Source organism: Pelodiscus sinensis, chromosome 2, assembly GCF_052426305.1.
Source record: "Pelodiscus sinensis isolate ZL-2025 chromosome 2, ASM5242630v1, whole genome shotgun sequence".
Classification (NCBI taxonomy): Eukaryota; Metazoa; Chordata; order Testudines; family Trionychidae; genus Pelodiscus; species Pelodiscus sinensis.
This window is the reverse complement of record NC_143053.1, coordinates 210,424,550-210,445,277: the sequence shown is the minus strand read 5'-3', so window position 1 is coordinate 210,445,277 and position 20,728 is coordinate 210,424,550. Positions and strand designations below refer to the sequence as shown.

At 41.5% G+C, this 20,728-nt stretch overlaps 1 long non-coding RNA gene across 1 annotated transcript; it reads right to left on the bottom strand.

Moving 5' to 3' along the window:
• Window positions 1–1,008: 1,008 nt before the first annotated feature.
• Window positions 1,009–7,282, bottom strand: LOC142826839 (uncharacterized). The gene is made up of 3 exons (XR_012901100.2): window positions 7,207–7,282; window positions 5,405–5,496; window positions 1,009–1,607 (listed from the first exon to the last, which is right to left on the bottom strand). It is a non-coding gene; the product is annotated as an uncharacterized LOC142826839 (long non-coding RNA).
• Window positions 7,283–20,728: the final 13,446 nt, after the last annotated feature.

The window sequence follows — 20,728 nt, the reverse complement described above, 5'->3', positions numbered from 1 at the left end:
AGCCAGAATGCAAAGGGGTGGCAGGAATTGTGGGACAAAAGTGAATTCTATGTAATCTCCTTTTATTTATTTATTTTATTTTTAATGCACAGCACATTTTCTGTTCTGCCTCTGGTTCAAGGGTATGATCAGTGCACGTGATAAGGTGGCACTCTAACTGTCCTTTAGCCAGGCTGATTTATGAAGTAGCTTTCCCCTTTCTTTTCCACTGCCAGTAATGTAATATAAAAAGGAAATATATTATGGAGCTGTAAAATAATTGATTCACTGGTGTGTACTATCAAATGAACTCAGTTCAAAAAGGCAGAAGAGCAAAACAGTTGATTGTCACATTTAACAGTGACAAATGCCATTTTAGTGTTATGGAATGAAGCTAATTCTAAACTTCCTTGCACTGCAGCTGAGACATGAGTGACATTGTATGGTCTCCTTTTCAATTTGTGAATCTATTTTGTGCCTTTCCTCTTTCACTTTCTTTTGTGGTAATAGATGAAAGTGGATTCTAAAAGTTCTCATTTGGTGGATTTTTTTCCAAAAATTAATGCTCATCTTTTCTTGAGAGTTGTGACACACCAGATGGTTCTGTCAAAACTTTGTGCCCAAATCTGGAATTTAAGTGGATGGAGAATTTTCATTGAGTGCAATAGGCATCTTTTAGATGCAGCCCTTAGACAGTGTCATATAAAAATAGGTAATCCTAACAAAGCACAAGACTTTTACAGGTTGAACTTCTCTAGTCCGTCATTCTCTGGTCCAGTAATGTCCATGGTCTGGAATGATTATAGGTAGCTGGATGTCCACTTATTATGGGTGTGGCCAAGTTTCCTGTGAACCCATAAAGTTTGTTTACAGCCACCAGTCCTGGCTCTGTGTTGTTATTTAGCTCTGATTTACCCCTCAATGTCTTTTAAGAGCCCAGTAAGCAATGGAAGTATTGGTCATGCTGTTACACAATATTGACCTCCTGTGGTTTGACAAATTTTCGGATTCAGCAATGGTCAGGTCCAGAGGGTACCAGACTAGAGAGGTTCAACCTGCACCGTGTAGTGAACAACCAATTTATTCATGCCAAATCCACCTGTGCAGTTCCATGTAGGCTCATCAACAAGGTCTGCCATGCCTCTATCATTGAAGCCAAATCCTTGGCCCTATGCTAAGTCTGTTTGTTTCATTAGTCAAGTGACTCACCCTCCACCTTGCAAAACTCTCCACTGTTGCTGTGCTGTAATGAGGGAGGTTAGGAGATGGCTGATGGATCATCACACTCCTGCATCCTCTGTCTATAATCTTGATCCTTCACTAGTGTGTCTTCAGAGTAATGTTAATTGTAGAGCAGGTGAAGCATCAATGGAGCACAGTACCACATTACACAGGGGGTATGGACTCCTCATTCTTATGGCCTCCTGACCCCAGTATCATTCGGAAGAACCACACCATTGTGTTCAAAGCTGCCTACACCAGGAAATGCGACCAGAAAATTAGCTTTCTTCATTTTACAGGGAAATGTAGCAGCTGCCATCTTGACTGATACAACAGGCACTGAAGAGAAAATTTTCAGAACTGAGTTCTACCTCTTCAACTGCAGTGCCAGAATCTATAGCTGGAGACTGTAAATATAGTAAAGTGACATCCAGGGGTTAACTAGGTTACTCAGAATATTATGTTTATGATAAGAGCCCAGTCCTACATTTTACTAGGTGTAGACACACAATTGGGACCATATAGAGCCCCACTAAACATTACAGGAGTCCTTAGAGGGGGACACACACACACACACACACACACACCCACCCACCCCCAAGACTTAAAACAAGACAACAAGTTAGTGTGACAGACAGTCACAGGGAAGAGGCGGAGGAAGGATCTGGGAGAAATCAATATTGTAATGCAGCTACCTACACTTCCAATGAGCTAAACTTGAAACATTCTGAACCAGATACACTTTTTTAATTTGCATATTCATTTTTTAAATTTCCCATTGAACTACCCCACTATGCAGTCTGGAAAAACACAGTGATTTTATCTCACTGCATTTTTACTTATAGCCTCATTGGAACCCCTACTTCAATCTACTAGCTACCAGTTTAGCTAGGTACGTTGCAAGCTGTTGCTTGTGAGTACAGGGGTTTGTGTGTGCTGCACAGACTAGAGGGTAAAGGCTGGTCCCTTCTTGGTTAGCATAACAACTACAAACTGATTTTCTTTCAGTGTATTCATCATTCATAAATATTCACCAAATAAAGTAGTTTTGGTCAATAACATTTAGTGGTTGTTCCATGAACTCTGCTTTGACTGGTTACTTACTGTGCCGTGTGATTGATTAACTGCTACATGAGACTTTTCCTGCTCTCTGATTGGAAGACTGAAACATTTTAAGTGGGAAGATAATGAAGGATGCATTTTGCAGTGAACAACATGTTGGGAATTCATAAACATTTTTATCAGGTTTTCCAAACACTTAAGAACAAATACTATCATCCTGTCAATCATAGTGAACCAAAATCTGTAATTTATTCACTACTTGGGGATTTTTCTTTTAGCATTTCACCAATTCTAATAGTAAATAATGGGATAGATTGTTTCTCTTTAACAATGTGATGTGTATTCTACTTTCATAGCTCTACAACTGCACTGAGATTTTTGGCACATACAAAGCTCTTTATGTTTCAGAAATTAAAATCTTTGAACTAATAAAAGATGTCTAGAAAATTTAAACACTTTTAGAGAATTACTGCAGATCTCTCTATTAAATCACAATGGAATTGAAATTACATTTTATTTCTTATGAACTCATCCTCCGGTAAAATTCCACTTCTGAAATGTTGACCTTGAACATGTCTCTTAGTATCTCTGATTCCTAATCTAGTCACATTTTAATGGATTTCCATTAAAAGCTAGACTGTGAAAGGTATGAATTTGGCCTTGTACTTTGCTGTCCTTTTAAGGGGAAAACAGAGGTAGGAGATATTTGTGTATATAACCCCCAGTCAGAACCTGATCCAGTTACCAACATCATTGAAAGGGTTTCCATTGATGTAGTAGATGTCAGATTGGGCCTTAAATATTTTGGCATAATCTTTTCTCCCCATTCCACATGATATTTCATCCTGCTCCCAACTTCACGACCACTTTGGAGAATATTCGAGAGATAACTTCTGCGTTCAGTATTAAACTATTCTAGGCTAGTTTAAAACTTTGGTCCTTAGGATGTAACATCAATAGTCAGAGATAAGAACTGGCATCTGTCCAACATGCACGGCAAACAGCACAGATTAGATGTAAATCAATTTGCAAGGAATGTCTCTTTGTCCTACTATGTAGTCAGTGCCCTCCCCATTCAGAAAAAACAAAAGCCTATATCAACATCCAAACCCACATGTTTCACTTTGAGCTCAGGAAGAGAGTGATGTTTCTAACTGACTATTTTAATTCCTGCATCCCTTCATTCTTTTCTCCTTATGGTGTATCTGGTCTAAGAATGTGACATGAACTTGTGAAGCAAGATTGCAAGCTTTCTTAAAACAGTATCCTTTAAGCATTGGCCATCAGTTAGTATGTGGCAGTTCAATCAATATGAGATTGCATCAAAAAACTATTCCTGCCACTTGCAGGAGCAGGAGGTCAGAGGGAATGTCTGCTCTGAATGGCTAACTAAAAACTCCCTATTTATCTCATTATGTGCAGCAACACACTAAGTATGATTTTATATCCTGACCTGACTGTTGGAGCAACAGTGATCAAAGTTTACAACCTCTAACTGCACAGATTCAATAGCATCCGCTTCTCTGTTTTCTTTTGTGTTTCTTTTTAATCACAGACAACACTGTTTTTTTAAAGCTAGTTCTTTTTTTCAAGGGATCATTGTTAGCTTGTACCTATGTTGGTCCAGTCAGGATTTAGCTAACACAGAGGACCTGATCCAGCTCCCACCACAATCAATAAAAGAACTCTCGCTGATGTCAGCGGGTGTGAGGGTGCATCTACACAGCAGGGCTTGCGTAGCTTATTGCAAAATTGGGAGCATCTACACAGCACTTATTCTGAAATAGAGCCTCTTCCTCTGAATTCTCTTACTCCTCGTACAATGAGGGTTACAGGAGTCGGAGCACGAAGTCTTCCAGCTTGACAGTATTTCGACATTATTTCAAAATAACTGCCTGCTGTGTAGACAGACTAAATTATTTCAAAATAATGCTAGTTATTTCAAAATAATGTTGCTGTGTAGACGTACCTTAGAAGAAGCCCCAAATGCACTAGGGAAAAGATTTTCAAATGATAGTTGACACCCGGATCATAATGCCCTTTGTTTCTTTCAAAAAATCTCTCCCTAGACTACTTTTCAAGTAGGGGCTAAGGAGATGGAGGTGGGAAATGTAGAAGAGTTGCTACATCCCTAGGGGTATGTCTACACTACAGAGGGTTTTTTTTTTTTAACTGCCATTTTTCACTGAAAACTTCAATTACATCCACACTGCAACTGTGTTTTCGATTTTCTTTCAAAAGAACAGAGGGGTTTTTCCAGCATTGATAATCCTCTTTTCTTTAGAAAAGGAAAAGAGCTCTTTCAGAAAGAGGCGTGTGTGGACAAGGAAGAGGGAGTTCTTTCGGAAGAAGAGGAAAGAGGAACAAAGCACAGGTGCCCTAGTGGCCACTCCATCCATAGTAATCACAGTTTAAATGCAAGATAACGTCCATTCAGTGTGGACACTATCTTTCAAAAAGAGATGTGCTTTGGCAGTGTGGACGCTCTCTTTTGGAAGAAGTTTTTTCTGAAGATCTCTTCCGGAAAAGCCTCTTCTGAAAGAAGCCTGCTGTTTAGACATAGCCTAGTGGAAATGCTGTTTTTCCCTGTCTTCCCATCCTGAACTATAGTTGTTCTGAAAGCAGTCAGGGAAGTTTTACTGCTCATTTAAACTAATTGGAGCCAAAACTCCTGTCATGTGGATTCTACTGACAAGAAGGGCCAGAGATAAAGGGGGAAAATAATATTCAAGAGAGATTTTAAAAATAAAAATAAAAAAAGCAAAAACAGTAATGCCTTTAAAAAAATAGGAATTGATTTGCATGCCACTTTTCCAGAACAAGCCCTATTCGAGCAGGCCACACTCTGCCCTTCATGGAGAATGATGTACCTTTCTCCAAGTACAGGATCTGAGTTATAATAGCTGCTTTTTTTGCTTGGTGATTACAGGCCTGAGGAATGGAAGGTCATACTCATCCTGTACTGTATGATTATCTTAGTTTCTGTAACTATATAGACTCCTTTGTCCTGCTTCCAGACAGATTTTTGATCATACAGAGAAATACGACAAGGATCTCAGAGGTGAATAACAACAACAACTGTTTGTGAAAATAAGCTTTTTTCTTTCTAAGCACTCTGTGAAACCATCATTATAGATGTTACCTTTCTGCCAGCTGCAGTTGGCAGCAACAAGGACCAGGTTCAATATCTACAGGTTCCTCTTAGCTATGCAGAGCTGAATCAGTTCAAGCTCCCTAGAGAAGGGAAAAGGAACCTAGCATTAATGTGGAGAGTAATAAAGAGGTGGCCATGTTAGTCTGATCGTGATAAAACTAAAAAAAGCAGTCATGTAGCACTTTAAAGAACAACAAGATGGTTTATTTGGTGATGAGCTTTCGTGGGGCAGATCCACTTCTTCAGATCATCTTCAGGCTTCAGAGGCACCAGCAGCTGATCTCAAAGTTCGAGAAACACCACAACTCAAAATCATGTGCAAACATCCACCCCTGACTGCAGTGGGCAGTGTCTTTTGCCATCGTTTCCCAACCTGTGATATGGAAGTCAAGCAAATGTTCCCGTAACTTGCCACTGCCCTCTCCCTCCAATGCACCCAACTCACAGCTGCAGTCTTTGGTCAGCAGCAACCCAGAGTTCATGCAAGTTCATTGCCACTTGTGATGGAAGCCATTAAGCGCTGGTGCAGCCTTTGTAAATGACTCACACGTACCATCATTTACAATGGCACTGCTGGCCATTGATCCTAGCACTGCTTCTTCCCCTGTTCAGACTGCCAGCATGGCAATTCACTTTACTGTCACATGCTGAGGTTCCACCACTTAACCCAGCTCTGTGATTGCAGGGGCTAGCAGGGAAGCTCACTGCAGGTTGGGCAGTCACATGAGGCCTAATACTGAACAACTAAATCTATTTATTAGTGATTTCAGGTTTAGTGATCCCTTAACAAAATCCTATTGAGTCTAACCAGCTCTGTTTTTAAACAGTATGGGGGAAGGTGTCAAAAGGCATCTAAAGGCTGGTCTACACTACAGACATATACTCTTTAAAGAGCATCTACATCACGAGGTATAAACAGCTATCCACACATTTCACCTTCACTGGCACTTAGCATCCCTTCCTCCTGGTTAGCAAGTGAGGTTCAGTTGAAGACAATCCACTGACAAGGGGATAAGTCCAGTTCCACTGTCTTTTACAGTCATGCAGGGTTAATGGAATTGTATCCCAACACCAGCCAAAGCTTGACCATTTTGCAAGAGTAGTTCCTTCTGCCCACACACTTAAGCAAATGAGATGCATTTATGTAAATTTTGTGTGTGTGTGTGTGTGTGTGTGTGTGTGTAGTCTTTTTCCACAGCTCACCATTAGATGTCAGAGGAGAGCTCACTCAGACCCTACTTCCAGAGACAAATTTTACCAGGTCTGAAAGGCTTGTTCTATAGCTACAAAGTGCTATTGAAATTATTCATCTGAGAAATGGGGATGGATAATTTGCAATTAATAGTTTTAAGTGTTGGCTATGGAGCTCCCTTGACTATGAATATTACTTTTTAATAAATCTTATGTGGCAAAGTTCTGGCTGTGCCCCATGGATCTCATGCTACTAGCGGATAATATTAGCCTCAGAGACTTGCTGTGGTCCTATACACAACCCCTTTCTCTTCACAGGAGGCAGAGTACACAGCTTTGTGAGCCATACTCATCACAGGCTAGTCCATGGTTTTGGGGTAAAAACCCCCAGATAGTCCTAGTCTCCCTTCTTGGGACAGGATCTTTCTTGGCCTGGGGGAAGGTTTGGGGGAGTACCCGGTCCTGTCCACTACTCCAGGTTCCAGCCCAGAACCCCTAAAGTTGCAGCAGCAATCAAGGTTGTTTTCCCTTCCGAATTGAGAGCTTTTTCCATGGGCCACTTCCCCAAACAACCGCTCCAAAATGTCTCACTCTGGTACCTGTTAACCAGCTCTCAGCTCAGACACAGATTCTTCTTGTTCCTCTGGTCTCCTTCCGGTCTGTCACTCTTTGTCTTCCCTCTCTTCTTACCTAGGGAGGCCTTTTAAAGCAACTCCACTGGATGTAATTGGCTGCAGGTGTTGAGTGGTTTGCCTGAGGGAGCAATCTAGTTAGTTAGCCCCAGGTGTTTTCCTGCCTTCCTGCAGCAAGATCAAGTAATTTACTGTGGGAAGAGAACACCACTTATCCAGTGCCCTATATACCTTTATTTCACTGGAGTGTGGCAGGCTGCTGGCTTAGGCCTGTCACACTTAGTAAACTGGGAAAATTCCAATGGACTTCAAGGAAGCCAAAGTTGTGCCACTATTTACAAATGGTAAGCAAGATGGCTCATGTAATTACAGAGATGATAACTGGACATTGATCCCAGGCAAAACAATGGAATAGCTGATACAAAATTTAATCAGTCTAGAATTAAAGGATGAAAATGACATTAATGACAGTCAGCATCATTTCATGGATAATAGATCAGACAAACAATTTTGATATCATTCAGTTATTACAAACTTGAAGTTTCAGCAACATTAGAGGTTTTGCTTATTAGAAGCCTAAGTTGGTTGGTTTCTTTCCCTGTTTTGTGTTCTTTGAGTAGGGAGGATCTGAATACTTTTAGAAAACAAATTACACGAGGAAATGTGGGATAAAATTGAAACTAAAGAATGACCTGAGGGATCGCTGCAGAACTTCTCTGCTACAAATGAGCTCCTCATGTGGACCCAGCTACTGTGCACTAAAGTTTGGAAGAGCAGTAGGTCAAAATGTATTATGGAACCTTTACTGTGCCACAGCAGGGTCTACATGAACAGTCAGTGCACAGCAGGCTATATAAGGCTGCAGAGTCACACCCCTGCTCACCATGCAATGACACTTCATCCAGGCACATCCGGGCTGTGTCTAGACTGGCAAGTTTTTCCGCAAAAGCCTTTTTTTCCCCTGCTTTTGTGGAAAAACTTGCCAGCTGTCTACACTGGCCGCTTGAATTTCCGCAAGAACACTGACGATCTCATGTAAGAAATCAGTGTTTCTTGCAGAAATACTATGCTGCTCCCATTCGGGCAAAAGTCCTTTTGCGCAACAGCTTTTGCGCCCAAGAATCTCAAAAAAAAAGCTAGTGACATAACTAGGATGATGTTCCATTTTCATGAACCCAAGTATTTTTTACCAGCATAAAATAATTGTTTGAATAAAATAACATAATTTCACATCACAAACAAAGCCGTGGCAGCGAGAGCTCTGCTAAGGGGTAGCAACACTTACCCATAGGAAATAGTTTACAAAAGTAGATTTATTACTTTAGTTGAATAAAAAGGAAAGTGCTGTGTCTGGAGCATGAATGCAACAACATATATTACATTTTAACCTCAATTATCTCAAAATCATCACAGGGGAAGTTATTTCCTCATTTGTTTCTTGCGGGGGGAGAGGGGATTGTTCCTGCCGTTGTAATATTTCTACCGACAAGTTTTGATTGTTAAAGCACTTAGCATTATAGAGAAAGTCAGCACAGTGCCTATTTTATAGTTGAATAAATGATAGCTGATGGGGTAGAGCTATGGCATCATGACCTGTTTCTGTGAGTTAACTTTTACAAGGGCTTTCCAAGCCAGCCCAGAAATCAGTGACTTACAATAATTATACTCCAGCATGCATAACGGGTCATTGCATCTGCACCTTCACTGCATCCATTATAACTTTTGTTTCACCAGTAATCTAATATTTGCCTGGATCTTATGCCTAATGAAAAAACAAACAAGTTCAATTCTTGTGGCAAACATGGGGGTCTGGGACAGAGAAAGGGTCAGTCAAGGACATGTAGTTACATATAGATAATGGTTTCTTTCTACCTTCAAATTACTCAATTTATGGATGCCAGCTTGATGTTTCTAGAAGGAGAGTAGTGGAAATAACATGCAAGTACTGTAGACGCTGACTAGCTAGCATGGGTTTTTATTTTCTGGAAATACCACGATCTCCAGCCAAATGACTGTTAGTCTATCAAAGGATGAGCCTCCGTGGAAAGCTGCATGCCAATTCTCCCCTCAGCTTTGTGGGTTTCTGAAGTTGGCAAACATGCTCACTACAATGGGCTAAAAATTATACTTGTTGTATAAACACTGAGTTCAAGAGAATTAAACCAGAGCTGAATTTGGCTCACAGTCTCTAATCACCTCCGTGCTATGCAGTAGCATTTTTCCAATAAATGTATTTTTCAACATATTCTATAGACTTCGCCTATGAGCACTTTTTTCTTTTCCACTTCAGAGGTTTATACAATTATCAGCTTAAGCTTTAATTGGATTTAACTAATTGGTAAACAGGATTTTTATTCATTAGTTTTATACATGTATCAGTTATTCATTTAAGGTTTAATTTGAATTAAATGTAAGCAACTGGGTTGCTGGGATACTTTTTTCCCCCCATCACTCATTGAAAAACTTGACAAATATCAGCAATTTCTTCACTGCTATCTTTAAAAGACTGTTATAGATTATGAAGCAATTAAAGATTTTTTTATATGTATAAGAGCACCCAATGGTGCTTGGTATTTGAGCTGAGCAGCATGAAATGAAATGCAAGAGCTCTTCAGGTTAATGCTAATTAAGTCTCGCACATAGTTCTCACACATCTGAGAAAAGAAACACATCAGCTCAAGAAGCAGTGTTTATATAAAACATGTTGAATATATACAGAACTAATAACCATGTTGATGGCTTTTAACCATAGACTAGCCCTGCAGTTTTATAGAACCTCATGAGGGGAGTCTTTAAAATATGATGCAGAATTAGAAGGAGAATTATGGCTATGAATAAACTGGCATTCAAAAGCCTTCAGTTAAATTCCTACTAAAGAGTTATTGTCATTAGAGCTGTGGGATACTGAACCCTGAATTGATATAATGAATTTCTATAAAATCCACAGATAATGCAAGGCTCCTTAGGGAATAATAGTATAAAAGGTTTTCCAGAATTGACTTGATTTTATTTATAAGCCGTGACAATAAAAAATAAAAGGCACTATGAAATCACAGACTGCACATTGTTCTATACATCAAGATTTGCTAATTTCTTTTAACCAGGAGCAATCCAGCTGTAGGCACAGATGTTCTGATTGATTGGCTGGGGGCTTTTTGGTGATGTAACATTTATCCACCTTCTGGAGTGGTTTATTGATGTATTAGATTTCACAGCTACATTTGAGCCACTTGTCCCCCACCCTTGCAAAAAGCATCAACATCATCTTAATAAATCTGACTGTTGAGCAAACATGAGGGAAGGCACTGTTTCCAGAGTGACCTCTCAATGCAGAGACAAACAATATTCATGACTTTGGCAATAGAGGGCTCACACTCTTTTTCTCCATTCATCTTAGGAAGTGAGTTTTGCCCACAAAAGCTTATTATACTATATATATGTATGTTTGTTTGTCTCTAAGGTGCTACAGGACTACTCACTAATGAGAACTCCATTATCAATGTAGTCATTCTAGGTGTGTCTAAACTACATGGCTCCATCAATGGAGCCATGTCGATTAGGCTGATCGGCAGAGGGAAATGAAGCCGCGATTTAAATAATCGCAGCTTCATTTAAATTTAAATGGCTGCTGTGCTGAACCGACAAACAGTTGAGCAGCTGTTTGTCAGCTCAGTGTGCTAGTCTGGATACTCCCGCGCCAACCTGAAAGCTCTTTATCGACCTCCCATTATGCCTCGTAGGATGAGGTTTACCGGGGAGATCGATAAAGGGCTTTCATGTCGGCAGGGGGGCGTCCAGACTGCCCCGATCTGCCGACAAACAGCTGATCGGCAGAGCGGGGCAGCCATTTAAATTTAAATGAAGCCACGATTATTTAAATCGTGGCTTAATTTCCCTCTGCCGATCAGCCTAATCTACATGGCTCCGTCGACTAAATTTGTTGTCACCCAACAATGAATTCTTCTCTTTATTCACAGATCTATCTATACATTCTGCTGCAGAAAAGTAAAAGCTGAGTTGGGGGAAAATAATAAACTGCTGAAAATGCATTTTTCAGGGTACCAAATGACTAGGAAACTCAGTAAATTTGTCAAATAGTTTGGGCTGAAAAAAATGAAAACAAAAATTTCAGGAATGTCAAAATGTTTTGTTTAAAAATGCCATTTGGAATCAACATCTGAAAAAAAATTGTTTGGCCCAAAGTGTAAGGGGTTTTTTGTTTTGGTTGGGGGTTTTGTTTGTTTGTTTAGTTGGTTGGTTGGTTGGTTCTTTCATTTCAGTGAGAAAAACTGAAAAAATATGTCTGGTTCAGCCCCTGCCTGAACCAAAAATCTATTATCTTCTCATCTCAGTTCAAAAGACTAATTAAAGAGAATAGTGATAGAAATGTAGCCGTGTTAGTCTGGGGTAGCTGAAGCAAAATGCAGAACAATGTAGCACTTTAAAGACTAACAAGATGGTTTACTAGATGATGACCTTTCGTGGGCCAGACCCACTTCCTCAGATCAAATAGTGGAAGAATAGTTATTTCAAAATTATTTCAAAATAATGGCCTTGCTGTGTAAATGCACACACTGTTATTTCAAAATAACTTGAGTTATTTTGAAATAAGCGTGTAGTAAAGACATAGCTTGAGAGTCAGGACTAGTGGCTGTAAACAAACTTTATGGGACCAAAGGAAACTTGCCCACACCCATGATAACTGGACATCTGGCAAACTAAAATCATGCTTGACCACAGATGTTGCCAGACCAGAGAGTGCCAGATTAGAGACGTTCAATCTGTACTTAAATATGTTTGGCTATATTTCCAGAGTGCCTCTATCTGTCAACAACAAGTAATACTTTACTCTGCCAGTAATCTCACTTTAATCAACACAAACCAATATGCAATCCCTGCCATCTTCAATTGTTAATCATTAAGATTTCTTTATTTAAACATTTATGTCATAGACTGATACTCAGGCCTGCTACTGTATCTGTCTTTGTCAATGAATGAACCAGTATGACCACATTACAGACACCAGGTAAACAGAACTTGAACATAACTTTAGCACTGTAAAAAACTGTGCCACTGTAAATTAGATGAATATGTTTAATTGATTCCAGCAAGAATAATTTGGCCAGAAATGTTCATTCACTTGAATAAAGAATCCTGTAGCATAGCCATGGCATGTAAGCTCCTGCCCATAATCAATTTACTGAGAGGTCAAGAGTGTGTGATGAAGACAGGTACTGGTGACCTCAATCCTTCCTGAGTTCCTTTGTTTAGGTTCCTCAGGCTAATTGTTTCAAATCCTAAAATACCTCAAAATTAATTCCTATTGTTTTCTGGTGTGCTTCCTGGTTAAAGACCAATTAATCCTTGTTAAAGTCTTATGAATATCTCGACTTCTATTCAGAAGGCTTTTCACCCATTAGGTCTCTGATTCTACTGAAACCCAGGTATGTGCAGATGCACCCAGCTTCTGAAGAAAGATTTCAGATTGCATATGGTATAAATGTCTAACTTACCTTCTTTTTACACTCCAACTTTCTTTATAGTGCAGCCCTGGTGACAGTTTCAATTACCAGGATATTTTAGTATGTCATGAGAAAAAGAAAAAAACATTTGACAACATGCAATTTTGTCACTTTGAGATTTAACAAATAAAAACACTGAGAGCTTGTGTAATACTCTCATCTTTTGTATTTACAGACCCACTGACATAGAGCAATGAAATGACTGTCAGTTGTAAGAAGATGTTTAGAATTACAAGTAAATACCAAGGGCCACATTCTGATCAGTCATTGCACAACTGTCAGTCTTGAGCAATTCCACTGAAGTCAATAGAGTTACTCGGGATTTAATCCAGTGTAACTGAGAGCAAAGTCCTGCTGCTGTTATTCAATTGTTGGGAGATTTACTGTACGGGGTATGCCCTGGACACATAACACACTGTGTCATACTTGTTGATGTACTTACAGGCAGAGTAAGAGCTTTTTGTATTTGACATAGCTGAAAACTCCCGAATGAAAATAGACTGTAGAAAATTCCTAGCTGAGCTCTCATATCAATTTTCAGGAAGCAAAAATACTGTGTAAACATTTTCCACCAATCTAGAGTAGTTGAAATGGAGGAAGCTTAGTACACAATAGTATACTTAGTACACAATGTTGTATACCATGTCTGTAACCACCCCTAAATAAATAACCAGGAAAAAAATGCAGGTTTAAGATTGAGCCTAAAAATTTGATCTGCTAAATCGAAGAATAACAAGAACATTCCACACTTTTATAGGTAGCATACCAGAGCAAAGAAAACATGATTATCCATCAGGATGTCGAAGACTAAAAAAGTTCTCACTGATATCTGCAAGGCCTTTATAGCTTTAGTATATTGGCTAAAAACTGGTTATGAAAAATATTTGTGAAATATTTCATTTCAAAATTGTAATGGAATTTGTCAAATAAACTATTTGAGATATACATGACCAAATGATTTGATAAGCAGTGGGCAAATAATGGAGCAAATATTCAAAGAATAATATATTTAAAAATAAAGCAAAATTCACCAACTGTTACAGGAACCATTGTAGTGTTGACCATCACAAACAAAGAAGCTCAGAAGTGTAAAGAAAAGACAATGACAGGGCCTGGTTTTATGAGAGATGTTGAAGGCTCCATCTACACCAGAGCTTATATTATGTTTGATAATCTTATGTATGGGGAGTTTAAATGTTTTAAACTTTTTGTTTAATTATATAAATGACAAAACAAAATGTTTTGATCAGCCAAGAAGAGAAATGTAAAGAAGAAAATCCTAAAAATATTGTAGTGATATGTGAAAAGACAACACGCAGGAATAAGGCAATATTCAGACACAAACAGGAAATATGCCCCATTTTATGTCAGGAGAAAAGCAAACATACATCATAATAGAAAAAAATAGCACTGGTATGCTTTCTAGGCTACAATTTGAATGGATGGTTGGAAGAAAAACGGAAAAAGAGAAAGAATGCTCCTGGTGAACACTGGTATTTTGGAAACTCCATAAAAATCAGGAAAAAAACTTTTAATTTTAATTTTATGCAAAATGGTAATTCTGCTCCCTTGGCAGTACTCTTGCTCCTCTAAAAACCAAACTCTGTTCTGAAGCTGTTTTATGTTTGTTTTCAAAGACTTCTGCTAAAGTATTGGAGGATTGCAGGGTTTTTAACAGTAAAAATAAGAAACTACCTTTCCATTTGGGTTAGAACTGAGATGAAATGAGAAATGGCTGCCACCAAGCAGAAAATTTGCTCACTTTATGTGTGCCAGTTAATTACGACACTTCAGAGGCGCTTCTGAAAGGATAAGGCAAGCTGCATAAATTTAGCTGTAATCCAGGCAGGCAAAACTAATTTGCAGGGGATGGCCTTATCTAGCTGCTGCAGCTTTCTCAGAAAATTAACCTTGGATATTTGGGCCCAATTCAGAAAGTGTTTGATTTTTTTTCCTTCCCTGCTCAGCATAAGAGAATTTCAAATTCAATACAATACCTGACTTTTAAGAGGCACTATGAATGCTGTAGGCAGTTCAGAGTTATTACTAACAAGCAAAAATATATATTTATATATATATATATACACATATATATATATGATTGTCCTTCATGCCCATTATCCTGCCTTCTTACATGTGCATCAGAGGGTTTATCACAGTATGTATAGGGGGTTTCTTTGGATTAACAGAATATGCAACTCATTTTAATGTACTTAGAGAAATTCATCAAAGTTCATTGCAGAATAAGTCATGCATACTGACTTGTTCATTCCAGTGGAAGTGAAGAAATCCCCATAAAAATAGAAGTTTAATGAAGTGTTGGAGCAAAGTCCTGCCTGTCATTCCAATTACCACTGATTTAGAATCTTCCTTGATATATCACTATTAATTGCTCTTACTCAAGACAATTAAAAGTTTACCTTTGATTTCACCATCTTTCACTAGTTCATGGGTAAAAGATTTAATTAGTAAATGTTGCCAAATCCACCCTAGAGCTGCAGGCATAAAAAGATGCATAAGTGTTATTGGCTCCTGAGTATTTTACAACCTATGTAACTGAAGAATAGTAATAGAAATGTAGCCGTGTTAGTCTGGTGTAGCTGAAGCAAAATACAGGACTATGTAGCACTTTAAAGACTGACAAGATGGTTTATTAGGTGATGAGCTTTCGTGGGCCAGACCCACTTCCTCAGATCAAATAGTGGAAGAAAATAGTTACAAAATTGTATCCTTTGGTATATATGGTTGTAACTATTTTCTTCCACTATTTGATCTGAGGAAGTGGGTCTGGCCCACGAAAGCTCATCATCTAATAAACCATCTTGTCAGTCTTTAAAGTGCTACATAGTCATGTATTTTGCTTATGTAACTGAAGATTGTGTTTTTATTTTATCTAGAAGTGTTAATCAGTTCATAGTAAATTCCTGCATCTGTAGCTTAATCTAGATGACTAAACTGTTGAATTTTAATGTAAATAGACATATGATCTTGGGTACATAAGTCATAGGGCTAAGTCTTAAATAATAAAATGTATGATGCTTGCTTTAGAGCAGGTGTCGGCAACCTTTTCAAACCAAAGATTCAAACTACATCAAAATTCAGAACAAGTGGTCAACAAAGAGCCGTATAAGAATGCCCATTTGCATGACTGAAAATATACAACTTAATATTATTGATAATTGACATTCTTAATAATAGCATAAATGAAGCATTGTACTCACTGACTGCTGCATTTTTCACACATTTCTTTGAAGTTTACATCATAATTGGTCAAATTCAGCTTCATGCACACATTCAGGCTGTCTTCTGTCAATCTTAAGGCAGGGGGCTGGAGATGTGGAGGTGCAGAAGTCTGGGTTGGGGTGTATAATGTGCTCAGGGCAAGGGCTTCAGATGTATGATGCTCTCAGGATTGGTGAGGTGGGGTGCAGGAGTATTAAGATGTGGCAGCCAGAGGGGGATGGGGTCCCAACTGGGGGCTTGCTGGCCAGGCTTCATTTTTAAATAAAGTAAAATATTATGTCCAACAGAAAAGATTTCACATTGTCTTTATTAGTGTGAGGGGTGGGGAACTTTTTCTGGGTCAGGGGCCACTGACCCACAGAAAAATTGGTAGGGGACCACACAAGTGGGAAGCAAAAAAAACCCCAACCCCTCACTGATGTGGCCCCCAACTGAAACACCTCACACCCCTGGTGCTCCAGCCCCATGCTGGGGGGAGCAGTAGGGAGGACTGAGGTTCAAGGCCTCAGGCTATATTTAGTCTTCTGGGGTTAGTGGATTTTGTGAGCCCCCCTAAGCTCTTGTGTGGGGCCAAAAATGAGAGGTTAAATGTGCGGGACAGGGCTGCCAGTGATGGGATAGGGATGGGGTGCAGGATCTGGGTGGGAGGTAGGGTGCAGGACCAGGTTGGGAGTAACATGTCTGGCCAGGGGGAGAGTGCAGGAGTGGGCTGGGGGCAGGCTGTCTGGTCGGGGAGGGGTAAGTGAGACAAGGTGCGGGGTCTAGGCATGAGGGTTGGGGGGGGGGGCTACTTACTTGCTTTTCATGCTAAAGAGTGTAACATGGCCTCCCTCTGCTCCTATTCGCCAGGAAGGATTCACAGAGGAAGCCTGCAGGAAGTGTGTCCCAGAGGAAAGAAAATGGCAGCATGCATGGAGCCATTTTTGGTTCCTGGTTCCCCACACTCCAGAGGGAGGAAAGGGCAGTGCACATTCCACGCAGGCCAGATATGGGAGGGAGACTTGGGGCTTTCTCCCCCTGCCCTGCAGGAAGCCAGCACTGGCATTCTAATCCTGCAGGGGACCGTAAGCCTGTACCACTCTCTGCTGCTGGGGGAGCTGGGTGGTGCTGAGTTGGGGCTCCAAAAGAGCCATATCTAGCTCCCTAGTAAGCCATATTTGGCTTGTGAGTCATAGGTTGCCAACCCCTGCTTTAGAGAATGGTGTGTAGATATAGGGTACCTCTACTTTACCGCGTTAATTCGAGTTAACTTAATTCGAAATAGTTAATTCAATTAAGCTAATTCGAATTAATGCATCTACACACAAAACCTATTTCGAAATAGCATTTTGCTATTTCGAAATAGAGCGTCCACACTGAGTGGACCCTGAACCGAAGTTAAAGCTGGCCAGAACCAGTGCTGGCAGGGCATCAGGTTAGGACTTAGTGTGTGGGGCTGCTGCCTGAGGTTAACTGAGCTCCATGCTTAAAGGGACCCTACCCCCACCCTGGACAGACAGTTCTCAGGGTTCCCTGCTTGCTGTCTACCTCAATGAGGGACAGAAAAGCAGTCCTGTCTTGCAGTGCCCTGAGTGACCGCACTCAGGACACCATAGCACTCGGCCACATGGAGCTGGAGCTGCCCCTGGACACATCGGTGCGTTTTGTGGGGTCATCAGTCCGGTGCACTTGCTGCAGGCTGCCATCCAGGGGATCTATCGTGGGGCTATCAGGATCCAGGAGGTCCACTCCGCAGAGCCCTCAGAGCCACCCCGGTCATCCCCACCGGGGGCTCTTGCCCCATTCCTCCTTCATGTCCTTCCACTTACCCCTTCCTAGCCCCGCTTCCTGATGTCAAACAAAAGACACATATGTTCAAAAATAGAAACTGGGTTTATTGAACAAAACTGGGGGGGGGGGGGATGAATCTCTGGGGAGACTGGGAAAAGGAGGTGGGAGAGGGGAAGAGAGAGAGTGGGAGGGGGAGGAGGGAGCTGGAAGAGGGAAGCAAGGGGAAGAAGGGGGAGGGGAAGCTCAGGGCCAAGGGTTGAGGGTCTACCGCACCAACTTGATTTGAATGCAAACGTGCTCCTGGGTTCGCATGTGGCCTTTGGTGGCCAGGCTGGCAGCTACCCTGTCATAGACGGCTGCATTCCTCTGTCTAGTGTGGAGATCATGGACGTTGGGAGCTTCTCCCACAAACCTGAATAAGGTCCATGATTTCCACCCTGGACCAGGAATGTGCCCACCTTCTCCACCCCTGTCAGGCTCCTGGGAGCTGGCAGACTGCCCCTGGGGAGCGGTGGAGGGCTGGCTGCCAGTGGCTTGCTGGCTCATGTTTTGGGGCTACTGGGTCGGGGCCCGGGTGGCCACTGCTGGCTCTGGGCTGACAGCCTTGGAGCTGGCACAGGCACTGTGGCCAGGGTCTAGCCCTTTAATGGCTCTGGGGGTGGGGGAGAGGAGAGTAAGTTTTCCTGGTTGTGCACAGAGTGACCACCAGGGCTCCCTGGGAGAGGCTGGAGAATCCCTATTTTGAATTAAGTGTCTACACAGCACTTAATTCGAAATAGCTATTTTGAATTTGGCGTTACTCCTCGTAGAATGAGGTTTACCAAATTCGAATTAAGTGCTCTGCTATTTCAAATTAATTTTGAAATAGCGGTTTGCATGTATAGACACTATTAAAGTGAATTCAAAATAATGGCTGTTATTTCCAATTAACTTTTCAGTGTAGACATACCCATAGAGAGTTGCCAGGTGTCTGGTTTTCACCCAGACAGTCCGTTATTTCTGGCCCCTGTCCAGTAAAAAACCCCATAAAATACCAGACATGTAAAATGGTTCCTGGTCCCCCATTCAGGATTTTTGGTGAAAGCATCTGGCAAGCCTATATATATATATACCAAAATCATTGAGAAAATGTGTGTGTTTATTTAAGTAAATGTATATTTTAGTCCTTTAGGTAAAGCACATTTAATCTTGTAAAGTTCCTTATGCAGTTTCAGGCAGAATTATTAAAGTGCTAACATATTCAATTACCAAGGCTAAATGTTATGGCTAGCACAAGTTAAGTCTTGTGAAAATGTAACCAGCCCACATAAGGATCCATACACTGTGTTTCGATCATTCATAATACTTTTGAATACTGAAATTTTTATGGCAACATCAAGCTTCATAAACTATTTTAAATTGGGCCAATTTGTAACAAACCTTTTCAGCTGCTATACTGGCTGGAGTTCAAAGGAACACAGCATGCTTTGACCATCCCCTAGTCATGCTTTGGCCACATCCTACCCATCTTTTTTACCAAGCTTTAGCAGGCCCCAAAATATCTTATATGTTGGCTTTGTGTCAATATAACTTTATGTCCCATATCCAATTAAAAACTAGCTGCCCATTTAGTTAATTGTAGGTTTGTATGCAGAATGATTGAGGCATTATAGCTAAATATAAATGCCAGCATTATAATTCTGTAATGAAGGACTTGCCCCTATCAGTACTGTAATTACTATAATAATAAATTGTTGTTTTTTCCAAAGCACCTACAATGTGCTAGTATTGTCCCTTCATGTAGGAAGACATTGTCCCTGCACAGAAGAGATTATAAACTAAGATGAAAAGCCACATATGAAGAATCAAGGGGAGTGTGACAGGATGTCTGCCCGACACTGGACTTTAAAGGTTAAAACCCAGCCCTGGGAGAGGACTGGAGTGGTGGAGCAGTGGAACCAGCAGCTGTGGCAGGCATGAGCCAGTTAGGGCCCAGCTGAGGGCTGTGTAAACAAAGGCTCCTGGAGGGGTGGAGATAGACATACTCTTGCTCTACTTGTGGAGCAGGAGGGATCTAACTACCAGAGAAGCTAGAGACTCCCTGATTTAGAGCAGGCTGGGGAAAGGCAGGTGGAGCTGAAGGAGTTCTGGTCAGGCAAGCTTCCCAGGCTGCAGGGCTTGAAGTAAGGCTGAAAGTACTAAGGGTACGTCTACACTACAGCGCTAGTTCGAACTAACTTAGCTAGTTAATTCGAACTAAGCTAGTTCGAACTAGCGCATCTAGAACTAAAAACTAGTTCGAACTAGCGTTTTGCTAGTTCGAACTAGCGCGTCCACACTGATTGGACGCAGGGGGCATTTAAGGGCAGCTGAAACCGGTTCTGGCAGGGCATCAGGTCAGCAGTTGCTTTGTGTGGCTGCTGTCTGAGGCTATCTGAGGCTCGTGCTTAAAGGGACCCCCCTGGACAGCCGGTTCTCAGCTTTTCCTGCTTGCTTGCCAACCTCGCCGAGGGACAGCAAAGCGTCGGTCTCTGTGCCCGTCTGTGTCGGTGCTTCCCTTCGGGGGGGCCGCCGCAGGTGGCAACATGGAGCCACGGCTCGCCCTGCACCTTCTGGTGCACGTTCTGGACTTGCTGCTGCAAGCCTGCCAGCAATGGCTCGAGGCTGCCTGGCACCACCTGGGGAACGTCAGCCCCCTGCCTCTCCGCCTGGCCGCCCTGGGGGCCGTGGAGGAGCCGCGGCAGTGCCCCGGCACCGGCGTGCCCCGCCGCATCTGGCGTCTGGACACCAGCAGCGACTGGTGGGACCGCATCGTCCTGGAGCACTGGGACGACCGACAGTGGACCCAGAACTTTAGGATGAGGAGGGACACCTTCCTGGAGCTCTGCGAGTGGCTCGCCCCTGCCCTGCAAAGAAGGGACACTCGCATGAGGCCCGCCATCCCCCTCCAGAAGCGGGTGGCCATCGCCCTCTGG